At 42.2% G+C, this 16,126-nt stretch overlaps 1 protein-coding gene across 8 annotated transcripts in view; it reads left to right on the top strand.

Annotated features, from left to right (window-relative positions):
- The window catches only part of Pdfr (Pigment-dispersing factor receptor), a 63,590-nt gene that overhangs the window by 9,024 nt on the left and 38,440 nt on the right, over positions 1-16,126 (top strand). For 7 of the 8 annotated variants that reach the window (XR_013011113.1, XR_013011111.1, XR_013011112.1 and 4 more), the window contains exon 2: positions 574-927. The gene's annotated coding sequence lies outside the window, so the exon portion shown is untranslated. The remainder of the gene's footprint in view (positions 1-573; positions 928-16,126) is intronic. The other variant, XM_076443805.1, reaches the window with a different exon arrangement.

Here is a 16,126-nt window from a genome sequence, read left to right as displayed (position 1 = left end):
TTAGCCCTCCATGTAACTCTTTAAAAATTAAATAGCGTTCTTTTAAACTAATTTTTACAAACGCTTTTACAACTTTTGTAACAGGATGTAGTGCGAGAACTTGGCTGGTGCACCACCGTGCACCTAGATCAGCTGACGATGATAGGAGTCCTATTTATTGGGGCATTGCCTTCATAAGCCCCTTAAAGCAGGCAACCGGTTTACACCGAAGCAAGACTGTTAGCATCTCGCAAGGGGTTGACTTAGGCGTCTGAAAGCAGGCAACCGCTACTTGCGGATGCAAGGCGTTCAATATACACCAGGGGGAAATTTCTTATCGTATGAGCGCAGGCTTTAGAAGAGCACAATTCCTTAAGTAGCTAACCCCTATAAACTACGATTACCAAAAGTTACGGCGTGATACGTTAAACAAGTTACCCAGCTAACAGCAAAGCTGGCTCTGGTGGAGCCCGAGGTAGCAACTTTGCAATTAGACACTGATCACCAGAGACTCCATCAGCGAGGGTATCACGTTCCCAAACAGCCTGTCCAGTGGAACGGCTTGATTCTCTGATCGAATTCTTTCTGTTCCAGGTTCCGCTCCTCCCCATCAGGAGAGGATTCCCAAGTCGAACAGGAGGCACCGACTTGTGACCAACTCCAATCCCCGTGGGATCAACGCAAACCAAGTAATCCCGGCTAGCCTCCTGACAAAGGGAATAATTGGCGGGATGTTTAAATAACTGATCCGTGGAAGATGGTGTACGGGGAACCACAGACGCGTCACGGATCCCGGAAACGCCGTGCCGCGCCGCGCCGTAATTAGACGAGCGTTGAATCGAACGGGGCCCGGCCGATGTGTTAAGCTCGTGCGACGTAGGTTCTGCCCGAGGAGAGAATACCTTGCCGCTAATTAACGGAGTATCTCAGGCCACCGTGATTCGACAGGTGAGCCGTGCCCGCGCGTTTGATCGTTGCCCTCTGCTGGTTTTTCGAGGGCAAATTGGTCGGTTAATGGGCGCGATGGCTGCAGCAGTACGCGTCGATGAACCAGATAAGTGACTGCAGACCGGGTGGCCAGAAAGCAGAGTTGGGCATTAATCCATGAAAATTTTAATCATGATTGATTGATCAATGTATACGATTAAAAAAAGAAATCGTCGAAAAATCGGCGATTGATTCAATCGATTGATTTAATCGTCAATCGTTGATTGAAAAAAGGAATCGTCGAAAAAAAAAACATAAAAGCACGTAAACAGAATTTGTATTACGGACCAAGTGACAATACACCTAAACTCAGTTTACATTTTTTTCAGTTATTCATACAGTTCTGATTACGTGTTTCGTTTCGAAATTTCAGCAGTTAATCATTAATCAATTATCCGATTGACGATTAATAAGTATTTAATCGTTAACCACAATTTTAACGACTAAACGAGCAGATTAATAATTGTTAATTGCGATTAACGATTGAAGTAGAAATTTAGTCGTCAATCGTTGATTAAATTTTTGCCCAACTCTGCCAGAAAGTAACCCATCAATTTCGATAACTACACCAGAGAACGGTGCCGGATCCGATTTGTTTGAGATCCATGAACTTCAGAAGCTGCTCGCGGTGACTGTTCTAATAATGATTGTATGCAGGGTGTCCCAGGAATAATTACCTCGGTTCGGTAAACATACAAATGTAAGCTAATTCGCTGGTACAAGGTTCGCGAACGTCTTCGGAAGCCGATGTTAACGACGACTGTGTCCGTAATCGGATCAGAGCAACCATCGATCACGCTGGCGGCTAATTAAAATCAGCAACCGCGCGTTCCCCGCGTCTATATCAAACTTCCGAACACGGATTTGATGAAACTGTGCCACGAGCTCTGCCGCGTCCAATTAATTTTAAGACGCCGATGTTTCCGTCCGATTTCCTCGGAACGCGATACCACCAGATCTGTTTATTACGAAACACAGTCACGAACAACGCTATCCCACGCCCCACGAAAAGTCACGGTGCCGTACCACTATAGAAGACGCGTCGTCCCGAATGCATTTAAAAGTTCACCGAATCCGAAAGCAGTACTATTTCAACGGGGAGTTTGCTCGCAATTAAACTCGGCGCAACGTTGTTGCGTCGGCGTCGGGCTGCATCCTCGAGATACCCTTTCAGCTTCTGGCGAAATTCAAAGCAAACAGAAACCCCCGAAGAATCGCCCCCGAGAACTGGAAATTCCAGCTGCGAAACGCGAGAAACATGCGCGTCCGGCGTCCGGTGACGAGTCTGTTCAAAGGCTGCACTGCGAAAATCAGGGATGACGGCGCGGCGCGACGGGCTGCCCTCTTCGATTTTGTTGGAACCTGCCGGATCGGCCGGGGCACAGTGGCCGAGAAACCGATCTTTTTTGGACAAAAATCAGTTTAAAATTTTGCGGTTTAGGGTTTAGGGTTAAGAAGTGTCGGCAACTCAGCTGGGACATGCAAATTTATGGTATAGAGTATAGGCGGATGAAGTATCGGAGTTATTGGGTTTTGTAGATAAGGATTCTTGATTTCTTGCGACAGTTAACGATTTTCGCGCAGCACGTCATCAAAGTATAATCCTTCACGAACATTTTTAAAAAAATTCCAATTGAATCGATGAAAAACTGAGTTGCCAGCAGATTTTTGTCCAAAAAGATCGGTTTCTCGCCCACTGTGCGGGGGTGTGAAACACGGGATAATATTCGACACGCATCTTTTCTTTTCGATCGAGCGGATTATTTATAAGGGAATTAAGAGATTGCAATCAACGGAATTGCGGGTCCAATCAGGTTGGTCGGATCAGCGGTCTCTCCGCGAGTGGACTCTCCGTCCCGTAGCGCGTAGCGCGTAGGAGGGAAAACTTTCTCCGATTTGAATACCGTGGGCTCTCTCGAATGGAGGAGGGCTGGATTTCGCGACGGTTTCATTTGCGACTACTCCTACCGGAATCTCCGGTGAAATGGGACAATCGATTGCCGGTTCGGGGGTGGTCCGGGGAGCACGGACGGGCAAGGACAGCTCTTTTTTTATAGGTCAGAATCCCGAAGCCTCTGCCCGCGTGTGTGAATATGCCGACACGTCAATCAAACCCGAAGGTGTACGCGTGAGAATACCGAACCCTCTTTCTCTGAAAGTTTAATTTCCCTGTTGGTCGTTCGTCAATTAACGCCTTCGGTTGTCGGACCCTTTTTGTAAACCGCGTGGGTCGACGACCACGTGGCCTAAGCCGGCACCTTCGTACGCAGGCCGATGCACCGTGGTTTCGTTGTGGCTTGCAATTTCCAGGGTGCTCGTGGTCTGCTTGTTTTAGTCGCCCGGTATATGGTCCGTCAAAATTCTCGATTCTTAATCGTTCCTTAATTTGTACAGTGGCCCACAAAAGTGTTCGTACGCCCTTTAAAACAGAATAACGTTTTAGAAACATTGCTTCACCAAATGATGTGCAAAAAGAATTTTCCAGAAATTATAATTTACAAGGTTACATGCAAAAATAAAAAAGCCATTTTTTAAAACTTCTTTATTTGGGCCCTTAACGAAAGCTTAAAATATATGTTTCGTAGATCTATGTTAGTTATACACATACTGAAACGTTCATCTTTTATTTTTGCATGTAACCTTGTAAATGATAATTTTTGGAAAATTTTTTTGCACAATGCTTCTAATCGCTGACAAAACATCGGGAACACTGTTGCGGGCCACTGTATATGTGACAAATTGTGTTTATTGTTAAACGTATCGTCGTTGTGACCTCGTCACGACCTTTAGCAAAATTATCCTCCCACGATCTGTCGGCGTGTTCAGGGAACAATTTAAATAATTTAACTACGGAACCTTTAACAACGGTTCCCATCCCTCGCGAAAGTCATACTAAGCTCTTTACGACAACGGTTAATTAGTTTAGGGGCTGTTTTAATTTCGACATTGCAGAGTCTTACCGGCGACTCAGCGTTTACTTCCTCGAAGTTTCCGTTCAAGAGGCCGCTCCTCGTAACAGAGACGTTTAATCGATATTAACGCTCGAATATCTTCTTGCCTGACTGCCGCTCATAAATAACTCAACAATCATTCTACAGAAAATCAATTAACGCTTCGACCAAAGAACGACTCCTAACATCTGACAAAGATAAAAGCTATCTCTCTGTTGATTTGAATAAGATAATTTATCTCCTGGTTTCAGGGTCACCTGATATTAATTTTTATTGTTATTCAATCTCTATTCGAGGTACAGAATTGTAGAGATTCGTGGTGTCTGTTGATTCAGCCCGTGTGCTGAGCGACGAATAATAGAGGTCTCCGTTTTCCCAGGATCGTGGTAACATCGTTGAGCCATCGCCACATCGCGGTTTCCCCTTTCTTTCATTAAATTCGCCGTTCACCGATGGTCCAGGCAATCGCATTATCGGCGCCGAAGCACCGGCCACGTGCTACCTCCGAAATCATCGTTGATTGCCATTACGCAATTTCGCCGGAAGTTTCCGCGATTCGCTGAACTGCTGGCCGAGGGTATCCGTCACCGTGCCACAAAGGTGCCGAGAACTTTCTCGATGAGGAACTCTAATGAATTTCGTTCCACCGGCGAAATTAGAGCTCGTCTTGGCTGGTTTCACCGGAAACTCCGAAAATCGTTATCGCCCGCGCTACTCGTTGAAATCCAACGATACCGTGGCGTCTTAGGCGTAAGGGGTGGTTTTCTTCAAGGACGGAAGGTCGGGGCCGCAATGTCAACACCTTTATAATAGTAATAAAGTATAAATATACAGTATATACATATATACATAAATTTCCAACACGTATGACGAATCGGCAAGAATGTTCTACTTCAAATTTCACGCTCACTTCCGCAGTTTTCTCAATTTTTTCGAGGCTATGCTAATGCGTAGCGCGATCGAACGAAAATTGGCTGAGTCTACGAGAAAAACTGAATCGGAAACGTGGTATGGAAATTTTTCGCGCGACGCCTCGTTTCCGAGATAATTTAGTTTGAAGACGGGCACGGCATGCATGCTAATGAATGGCAGACACGTCTGGCCGTAACTCACCGTTTCTACTTATTGCCAGTGCTGATGCCCGGCGAAAATTCCAACTCGATTTTCTCCGAAATGGACACCTGTACGGGAAAATTATATGGCACGTTGTCGATGCAGTTTTTCCCGCAGAATCTGCCAACGTTGTCAATTTGTCGCTATTCTGCTCGTACACCGGGTGGGACGCGAAATAAACGAACAGCTCGACGATATTCCTACTACGAATAGCAGAGTGAAATATACAAAACAAAATTTGTACTATTCAATCAAACGACATTCAGTTTAAAGGTCGTTCATACGTTCTTTAACGGCTGCAGAGTGTCCGGAGCAAACGAAAGTGTGTTTAATTCGGGGGTGAACGAACCGTGATTACATATAATGATTTTAGGACCGGGCGGAGATGACGAGAGTGACCTGGAATCGATAAAGAGCCGTCGGCAATAGGCTATGTTGCCTGCTTTTTTTGGGCAGCAGTCCGTGCGCAATCACACAAAGCTTCGGCCCCTAATTCTGAAAGGATAACTTTCAGCGGTTCGAGTTCTTTTATGCACGGTTGCCGAGCATCCGCGGAATGCGCCGCGGAAACAATATCCAACATCGGACGACGGAAAAGCGACTGGAAAATGAAAGCCGCGAGACGCAAAGGTTTCAATTCTTACCCGGGCGACGTTCGGCGGGACACAATCGTCTCGTTATTCCCCGCGGTCTTCCATTTTTCCCCCCTCTCCCTTTCTCATTTCCCAAGAAAAGGAACGCCGGAGAACCGCTCCGAGACAGCGAAACACTTCGCTGTATACAGGGTGTCTCGAAAAAGGAAACTTAGATATTTTTCGAAATTGATAGTAAAAAATTAGATTTCGGACACGATTTACCAGAGATCAAGCGATCCAAACTGTGTGTTCATGGTACTCATTGAACTCGTCTTTTCATGCTCCACGAAGCTATAGTAGAAAATATATAGGGTGTCGTGCAAATACACATCGACGATCTTAAAATTCCTAAAAAGAAATGATTCTGAAAAGAATTCTATCAGAAAGGTTTGTCGTGGAAGATTTTTACCGTTCGCGACTGAGACACCCTGTGGAAATAGGTCAAGCCGAGGATCAGCGCGAGCACTGCTCGCAACGTTGTCGGTTCTGACAACAAGTCAGTTTTCCGGTGAATTTCGTCCACGTCCTTCGGTAATACGTATCGCATCCAGTCGCAGAGTGTATTGTCCAGCGCCTCAAAGGATATCCTACATTTATAAATTCAATTTGCGAAGCGGGGAAAATGAGAAAGCGGAGAACGGTTTCTTTCAGCTTTCGCTAATTTACCGGGATTGAACGAGGTAACTGGCGTTCGTTGCACCTGTCCACGACCTGGTACAGTTCCGAGCTACTTTTGCAAACAGTTTGCCAAGAGGCTTTCTCCTCCCAACTTGTTCTCGCCATTTATTTATCGACTGGCTCGCGAAATCGACGAAAACAAAGGGGAATTCCTCCGCGGGGGATTAAAACGAGATCGTGGCCGACGAAAAACGCGGCAGGAAATGAAATTTCTGAACCTTTGACTAAAAGGTAACCGGCTGGCAATCGAGGTCGAAGGTAGACGCAGCGATAATGCGCTCTCGTTGGGAACAATGTGGCGGAAACGTGTTTATGCGCGCGAAAAGACGAAACTAATGCGTCAAAGCGGGCGAAATTGTATCTGGTTACGTTGGAAGACACACGCCTAATCGTGCGCCACAATCAGTTTTCGAATAGCCATTCCGGATTATGCAGAATTATTTTAGTGCACGAACTTCTGGGAATATAATTGATCATTTTAAAGAACGTTCAATAATGAATAGGGAGTGGCTTGTCAATTTTTTCCCTCCACTGCGATATTGAATGGCGGTCTCGAAAGCCAATGAGGAGAGGCGATCCTGTCAGCGAAACTGGCATTGAATTCTATCCGTGTAGGAATGCGACCGGGGCTGATGCATATCCGTGCATTCTGGCGACGATCCAGCCGCCATTTTCCCCGTTCAGTATGTTTGCCAATCGCGTAGCCTGGTTTGGGGCTATGTTTGTGCAAGTTTAACCAGTTGCGACTTTAATCTGTGCAGCGAAGCGTGACGTACGTTTATCCAATCATGCTTCTGCGAGCAATCTTTGAGATTTGATCGCGTTTAATTATGTCTGACAATTTTCTAGCAGTTTTGGGTACAAATTGTGTTTAAGAAACTTGGTTTGATATTTTTGACCTGGTTCGAGCGAGGTTTGAAGCACCCTCGGTATTCGAAGCGATTTGAAAAGGACCGAAGAACTGGCGCACACCCTAATTGTTAGATCGCTCGGAAAAATCGGGGGATGGATCGGATTCATTATTTCCATTCAGAAGCTCGGCGCTGCTCTTTGTCCTCTCGATAGACGTCTACGGTCAGGGCAGGACACTGACGAATTTATGATTTACTCGCGCACGGCTACGCTCATTCTCTTCCTCCAGAGATCATCCCTTTTGCCATGGGCCGATCGATTTTCGATTCTTCCGCGTTTCCCTCGGGTTTCGTCAGGTGACAAAAGAGAGGTTGCTCCAAAATTCGTCCCATTCTTCTGGACGGGAAATCCTGTGGGCACAAAATCCTAACCTACAATTTGCCATTTCGCCTGCGTATCCTCGTCACCCCTATCCCGCGTCGCATTCAAATGGTAATGAACGACTGCAGTAGATGTCGATGCACATCTTCGTTGCGTCTGAATCGATTTCCTCTGCCTCTGAGGAAACATTCAATTTCCTAGGCTCAGTGACGACCTTGAAACGGGGTCAGACGATTTCAACTCTGTCTTTCTCATCGTATTTACACAAACATCTTACCGATCAATAAGTAATTTCTAACTAGAACTGCTGGGAAACAGTTCCCATATGAGACTCGTTCAAACATTGCCGCTACCCACCATCCAACAAAATATGCGAGCAAGCTACACGAACAAACATACTGAAAAAGGGAGATGAAGGCTGAATCGTCGCCAGAACGCGTTCAAACCACTCGCAACATCTTCAAACCACCGCCAACCGAATCTAGGATTTATCATCGTACTTTGAGCGTAACCCACGGCGATCAAACACATCGACAAGAGAATATGACCGGCTGTGAGAGCTCCGAAATATGCCGAACAGAGTAAAATCAACAGGAAGCGTTTTCATCAGTCGAAATCTCCCGTATCACGGTTTTCTGATCCGACGAGCTGAAAAATCAAAGTCCTCATATCGATTTTTAACGAATGTACAATGTTTCTTAAATGTCCATTACATTCAGAATATTTCAGAAACGATAATATTAATTAAAGTTATTAAAAACTCTCGTTACAATAACATTTTTTCGTCTCACACCACCGGAAATACTAAATTTTTTAATGTTTTCGGCGCGACGGCTCGATCGTTTATTACGAATTATAAAGCAACTTTGCTAATTGTCAAACGAAATCAACGTTTCGATCCCAGTTTGGATCTCTTTTTCAAGATTTCAATCAATTCAATCATTCAATACTTCTGTTTTTTCAAAATTACTATAACATATTTAATTTAAGGACGCGATTCAAATAAATCTTGAAAAACATCCAAACTGGGATCGAAACGTTGATTTTGTTTGACAATTAGCAAAGTTGCTTTATAATTCGTAATAAACGATCGAACCGTTGCCGCCGAAAACATTTAAAAATTTAGTATTTCCGGTGGTGTGACAAATAAATGTTTCCTACACAAAGTAACCAGTACACAGTCTTCTACGAATCTCAATACAAAAAATTTCGAGAATTTTTCCGCGCGTGGTATTGGAAAAACCACAATTTCCTCGAAATTGTGCAAGTTTAACGAATTTTCTCAACGTTAAAAAACGTTCTTACCATAATCTCCCTATTTTTCCCATATTCTGCAATGTTTCAGGTTTAATTTTAAAAAAATTTCATCGCTCTACCTCATTTCTATCGAAAGTTCTTTGATTTTGTCTCCGATTTGGACGAAAGGTCCCACTGTGCGCCGGCGGAACCAATATATCCAATGTCGAAAGTGTATGCAACGGTCGGGGGTTAACGGCGCTCGTTAGCCGGCTAGAAGTTCGCGACGGCTGCTGGGTTTTCGCCAGGAAAATCTGGGAAAAACAACGCCGTGAATTTTCGCGGTCTCCATCTCGTCCCCGGAGTCATTAACGCCACGACTCTCCCTCCGGTCTTGTTCCTCGTTTTTTCTTTTTTGTTTTTTTCGTGTTCGTTTTTCTGTTTTTCCTTCTTTTTCGCCGATTTTTCTTCGTCACGGTCGCGTGGGCAATCTCCGACGTAATCACGTGCTCGCGAATCCGGAAGACACGCTGGTCACGTCGCGCCGTTTCCACATGCAAATTCCGCAGGCCATTCGTTCCGCTGCGGAACCGCTCGCGCGCAAATACTCGCACTCCGTGATCACTCCGCGGGAGAACGTATGAATAAATAAGTTCCACACACCGCACCGCACCGCACCGCCCGCGCCCGTAAGCCTTGATTCGCTATTTCCACGAGATTGCCAGCCTCTCAGACACACACGAGATCCCCCTTTATATTTTCACCGCTCTCCGGCAAATGGCTCCGGCGAAAATTCGAAAATTTACACACCGCTTGCTAATGAGACCATTCTCGCCTCTAATTCTGCTCTTCAACAAACCGGGGAACGATTTTTATTCCCGACCCTTCTCCTACATCGACCTCTTTCGACCCTGGTACTTTTCTACTATTCTCATTTTTAACCGACTTCGAACAAGGAGGAGGTTACTCAATTCGATCTGTATATGCCTTTATCTTTTTTTCGCTTCTTTTCTATGTATGTTCACCGATTACGGCGAGATGGATGGACCAATCGGAAAGAAACCTTTTGCATCTTCTAGAGTATGTACCCGGGGTGGTCCCTTGAAAACAAATTCTGCATTGTTTTATTCCTTACGATGTTATTTGCGAAAAATGTATTGTTTCACCGATTACTCCGAGATGGATGGACCAATCAGGACGAAACATTTTGCATTTTGTAGGGTATGTCTCCCGATTGGTCCCTTGAAAACAAATTTTGCAATCTCTCAAATAACCAATAAGACCGGAAAACCATCCAACGCTGTTCTACAAATTCTGCTCGTTCCACTAAAAAGTGTGAAATAAAAACAAAAATTAAACCGACTTCTCGAAAAAAACGCACTAAAAAGTATGAGATAATTTCCATGGAATATGGTGGGCTTGGAAATCAGTAGGTGTGGGAAGAGAAGATACATTAACATGTGAAAGCATGTAGAAGAATTTAAGGATTTTCTGTATTTAAGTTCGTGTGTATTCACATAAATTACATGGAAATTACTTCATACTTTTTAGTGCGTTTTTTCGAAGTCGGTTTAACTTTTTTCATTTTTTCATTTTACAGATATAAACGAGATTCCAGAAGCATCGTTACTATCCAATAATTACATTCCTTCGTAATTAAATACTACTATAAAAAAAGGAAAATTTATCATCGACCCCCGATACACCGCTGGGACTTTTTCTAAACTCGGGTTTTCAGAAATTCAATTTCGCGGTAAGCGAAAATATTAAAGAGTGAAATGTGCGCGGGGATAGAAATACGTGATCGAATCTATGTTAAAGGGATGATGCGATTGCGACGAGTCCATCGCCGAAAACTCTGTCGAAACAAGTTTCAACTCTCCCGGGGATCTGTTTGTAGGTTTCAGCGAGCGCGTTAGGTGAAAGTTTCCTAATAAAAATTTTGATCCCCATTCGTATCTCCGTGCACGCTATCGATTTATCGTGACACGAACGTCGAAGTCATGCAAAGCACTCGTTGCTAGTCGTTAGTGAGGTTCTTAACGCCTCTCAGTTAAAAGCGTAAGCGTTTCGTTAGAAAAATGTGTTCTGCTTGCCATATCTGTTGATTTATATCTTCTGTTGATTTTTCCACCGAGATACTTCGTTTCAGATCGACCAGACAATATCTTCATATTGTTTTCCCGGACAGCTCAAAGGTTCTGCCTCGAATTATTCAGCCTGTGATGGATTTGTCGACTGTGTTTATATTGCTTTCCGGGAAACAGCGTTCGACATAAACGAATAATTGGAAAGTTGATTAATTCGCAGTTCCTCTGAAATATGTAGAATTGAGTTAAATACAATTGTATTGAAAATATATTTTCCAGATAAACTAAACAGCAGATGGTTTCTCGACGCGTTCATTTATTTATTGTTCACAAGCGTAAACAGAAGAGGGTATTTCATAATATCGGGCACGCATTTTATGTCGAAGGTGTTCTCGTATTTATTTTTTTAAACACTCGACCATCTTGCTGAGCGAAAACGTTTACCTGAATCGTTCAAATAGTAATTCCGACGCAGAGAGAGGTTTTTTAATATTTTCATATTTTTAAATCATCAAAGGTGAAAATTGCGTATAAATTCTAATTAACCTTCTTTGAACAACACGCGTAAATTATACGTGGACTGTTCTACAGAAACGTAACGGAACAGCAGTGGAAAAGTCGAGCATTATTCAAACAGTTTTCTTTCGAGAGACTTCTCTCGAGGCTGCAGTAGAAAAACCCCGAACAGGTCAGACACGTTTGCCTCCCACTCGCTCGCGTCCCGATGTAACAAAACACGATCAGACACTGTTCATCACATCGCGAAGTATTCCTAAGTAGAGAAAGTCAAGGAAAGGTCAGGTCAACCATTGAATCTGCAAATCTGTTTAGTAGAAATGCGTGGTAAAGGTCGGACGGCCTTCGATTTTACTTCCGAATAACGGAATCAATGAAATGTCAGATTCAGTGTGTCCTGAAATAGTCTAGACGTCGCTGAGGTTGAAGAGTATAATAAATTACAGCGAAGCACTTCCCGCTTTCAAGTGGAAAAACCAATGATCTGTCAGCCTGAACACGTTTATCGAAGAAATTGCACTTCTGAGTAGAAGAGTCAACAAACTGTCAGACGAAATGCGTTTCTCGATAAAACCAACGACTGTTTCGAGCACGTATAATCAAAATCACAGAAAATCTACAGGCTGTGTCCGTTAAGTTATGTCGCCATTTTTTAGGCATTTCCAGTAGTAAATTTTTAAATGTTTTCGGCGCAACGGTTCGATCGTTTATTACGAATTATAAAACAACTAATCAATTTATTTTCCCGAAAGCAAGTGAGTGTGTCTTTATGAACAATTTTTCTTACAATCAATCATTTATAATAGTATTTCTGTTTTTTACAAAATTACAAAAACATATTTAATTTACAGACGCGATTCAAATAAATCTTGGAAAAGATCTGAACTGGGATCGAAACGTTGATTCTGTTTGACAATTAGCAAAGTTGCTTTATAATTCGTAATAAACGATCGAACCGTTGCGTCGAAAACATTGAAAAATTATCAGCAACTACGATCGATAGAAGAAACATATTTCCCCAGTAGTGAAATTAAAAAATGTTTTAGACAAAAGTTTCTCAGTACACTTGGCGAGCTACATGTTCACATATTCTTAAATCTGAAAGAATGCTTTTTTACGTGAAAAAGCAAAGGTCACCTTGACATTTTTCAATGACACCACATGCTTTGGACGTCATGGGATTGTTTCTGACGTCGAGACGAATTTAACAGTGTACTATACTATGAACTTGAAATGACCATGTTTAGAACTCGGCAGGTTTAGTGTTCAAGCTTCTCAATTTGAAAATTGTGGTACTGTAGAACGATGGAACGGATAACGAGGTATTGAAGAAAATTCGAGGATCAAGGAAGTGTTGTTTTAAACCCTCGTTTCGAGCTTTTCTGCGTACAGTAGAAGATTACAGGGCGATGCGAAGCTTTCAACCAGCCTCGTCGGAGCGATCTCGGGATTTCAGATGGTAGACCAGCCGCGAAATTACCAGGGACCCTCGAATTTTCCCGAGAATCTTGAAAAGTGCCTCATCTTCCCTGCCAGTTTCGCGTTAACGACTCGATGGGTTCCGACCGGCGCGGCGCACAGTGGTCCGGACGAGAAATTCAGTGACATTTTGCCTAAAACGAGCTCTCTCTCGTATCGAACTCTAATCAATAGACATATATTAAATAATATTTACAGTTAAGAATGACTATTTCGAAATATTATTAGCGAAAATTTCATTGCAGTGCCTCTAATAGTTGAGAAGTTCTAACAAAATGCCAGCTGGCCTGGAAATGATTCGTCTCCGGCGCAAGGCCTAATGATCGAGGATCCCGAGCCTAACCTTGATCCTCCTAGCCAAATCCCCTCCGAACATTTCATCAAAATATTTTAAACGCATCAAACAGTATCGAATATTTTATTTCATCAATTCCGCAAGCTTTTTATAGATATGTATTTCAGAAAATTTTGGAATACAACGTTTTCGATGCAAATCAATCTTTTATTCGTTTCACAGCACTGTCTGTTTACACATCATAATTATTATTGGGATATTGAATTTTTCAACGAATTGATATCGCAGAGAAATGGATTTTAATATAATTATTCGTGTTTGCTTTCACGTTTCACGAAGGGATTCTGTAAAAAATATACTACGTAATTCACGGTGGAGGGGTCTGTGAACATTTTTATTTTCCTTGTGTGTATATTTACTGCACAGTGCACACCGGCGACTAAAAAACACGAAACTGGTTAAACTACTGAGCTCACGAAAAAGTGTAGGTGCCTTTGTTTCACAAAACGCGAGTAAAAAGATGCCCTTTAGAATACTCCGGTTTCTACGTGGAGCAGTTTTGTAGTAGTCAGACCCTTCAATCGGAAGGATGCTTCGCGCATCTACTTATTCAAGCAGAATAACCAGGCAATAGTCAGACACGGTGCATTTCTACTATTCTTCCTAAGTAGAAAAGCCTGACGCATAACGGATATCCTATTTTAGTATTCTGTTACATAATCCACTCCTGTGTATATCGAAAGTTTACTACAAAACAAATGTTAGTTAGTACCTTTTAATTAAACGTACATATTGATGCATTTATTATGAATGATTAGAGAAATTTTGTTTCTTAATTTTACATAAAGATCCGCGGTCATACACTCCTCAAAAGAATTAAGAGATCACCTCTGCGAACCCGTAAAATTGCTACCAGTTTACACGATCATAACTCCGGCCAAAATTGCTCTATCGATATCGTTAAACAATGGTTTGAAAGCGTGAAACCTCTAGTTTCGGACGCTCTGTTTCAAATTGTTGCTTTGTTGATTTTTTACAAAGTTATAGCGAGATAAAGACAACATTGACGATTAATAAAAATTTTGTGCAACTTTGTAACATCACACGGGGAGAAACAAATTTTTTTGATAAATCGCGTTAATATCATTTGGAAGGGCTATCTTTCCTGTGTAAAATGTGTGGTTGTTGGTTATTGTGCGATTTTTTTTATTCGAGTTATTCAACATGGAAGTGAATATCGACTTTTTAACTTTAACTGGCTCCAGAAAGCGAAAAAGTTGTCGCAGAATCTTGTGCAAAAAAGCAATAGAAAGAGCGTTTCTTTCTATTCGAGGCACTCCTTTTGTTTTTTCAATTTCATTAACATTTCGATATACCAGGTGTTTCTAAAAATATGCTTAGAATATGCACAATTTCCATTTTTCCTTTAACTCGCTATATCTCGGCAAGGAATGATCGAGATCCCATGACCCGAAAGTCAGATTGAAGCAGAGATTCTGCCGATTCGATTGAGCACCCCATGAACTAGCTGCGACAATTTTTTACCTATGGCAGCTGTGTTTAAAGTTAGTGAATACACTACCGCCGCCCTATGGGCCAAACCGACGAAATCTGTGTCAAAATCAAAGAACTTTCGATAGAAATGAGGTAGAGCGATGAAATTTTTTTTAAATTAAAGCTGAAACTTTGCAGAATATGGGAGAAATAGGGAGATTATGGTACGAATGTTTTTTAACTTTGAAAGAGTTCGTTAAACTTGCCGAATTTCATGATGAAAATTGTGGTTTTTCCAATACCACGCGCGGAAAAAATTTTTTTTTAACATGCGACACATCATTTCCCGTAGATTTCTTCACGCTGATTTTAAGCAAACGTTCAAATACTTCATTATGATTATTTTTAATGTGTTTTATATATGAGCATACAATATTCCTTCAAACTAGTGGGTTACCAAATCATTTCAACGAAAAAATGATTTCATAAGTTGTGTTCACAAAAATCGATTTCTTGCAAAATCCTGAGGTCGTAGATAAATTTTGAAACCAGATTTGAAATCAGCGTGAAAAAATCCATGGGAAATGATGTGTCGCACGTTAAAAAAAAATTTTTTCCGCGCGTGGTATTGGAAAAAGCACAATTCTCTTGAAATTGTGCAAGTTTAACGAAGTCTTTCAAGGTTAAAAAACGTTCGTACCACAATCTCCATAATTATCCCATATTCTGCAAAGTTTCAGCTTTCATTAAAAAAGAATTTCATCGTTCTATCTCATTTTTATCGAAAGTTCTTTGATGTTGACGCAGATTTCGTCGGTTTCAGAATTATGGCTGTACCTCAAAAACGGCAAAAGGTGGTCGATCAAAACGGCGCATACTTGATTTAGTAAACTCCATTTAAAATATGGAAAAATCTTGATTCGTTTCTGCATTAAAATACCAAGAAACTTCGTCCCCAGCCCAATATCACACTTTAAAATACATCATATTTCACTCATTTGTTAATGCACTTCATTCCGTAATCTCTACAGAACTGTTCTTCATTCCAGAAAATATCATTTTATTCGCACAGGATTCATTTACAAAGAGCACAATCCTCGTGTTTCATCCTAAGTGGAAGAGTCCGACAAAAAGCTCGGCGTTATTTCGCAAACCAATTGCATCCGTGAAATTGAGAGAGAGAATGGTATTAAATAACATTTTCCACTCTTGAAAAACCGCGTATCTGATTTCGGGGGGTAGTTTTCGACCCGGCCTGCGATAACGCTCGCTATCGCTATAGAACTGGAATTTCAGTTACAGCGAGGGTTCCTGTCAGTTTTGAAACCACGTCCTATGTCTCCTTAATAAATTAACCGCGGCGCGTCCGGCCCTGGACAAATTAGTTTCGACGATCGGGGGACGGAGCGGGGAGGGTGAGATCAAACGAATTTAACCGTG

This window comes from Lasioglossum baleicum, chromosome 20 (assembly GCF_051020765.1).
Source record: "Lasioglossum baleicum chromosome 20, iyLasBale1, whole genome shotgun sequence".
Taxonomy (NCBI): Eukaryota; Metazoa; Arthropoda; class Insecta; order Hymenoptera; family Halictidae; genus Lasioglossum; species Lasioglossum baleicum.
Note: the sequence above shows the minus strand (reverse complement) of the source record. Positions and strands in the feature narration are given on the sequence as shown.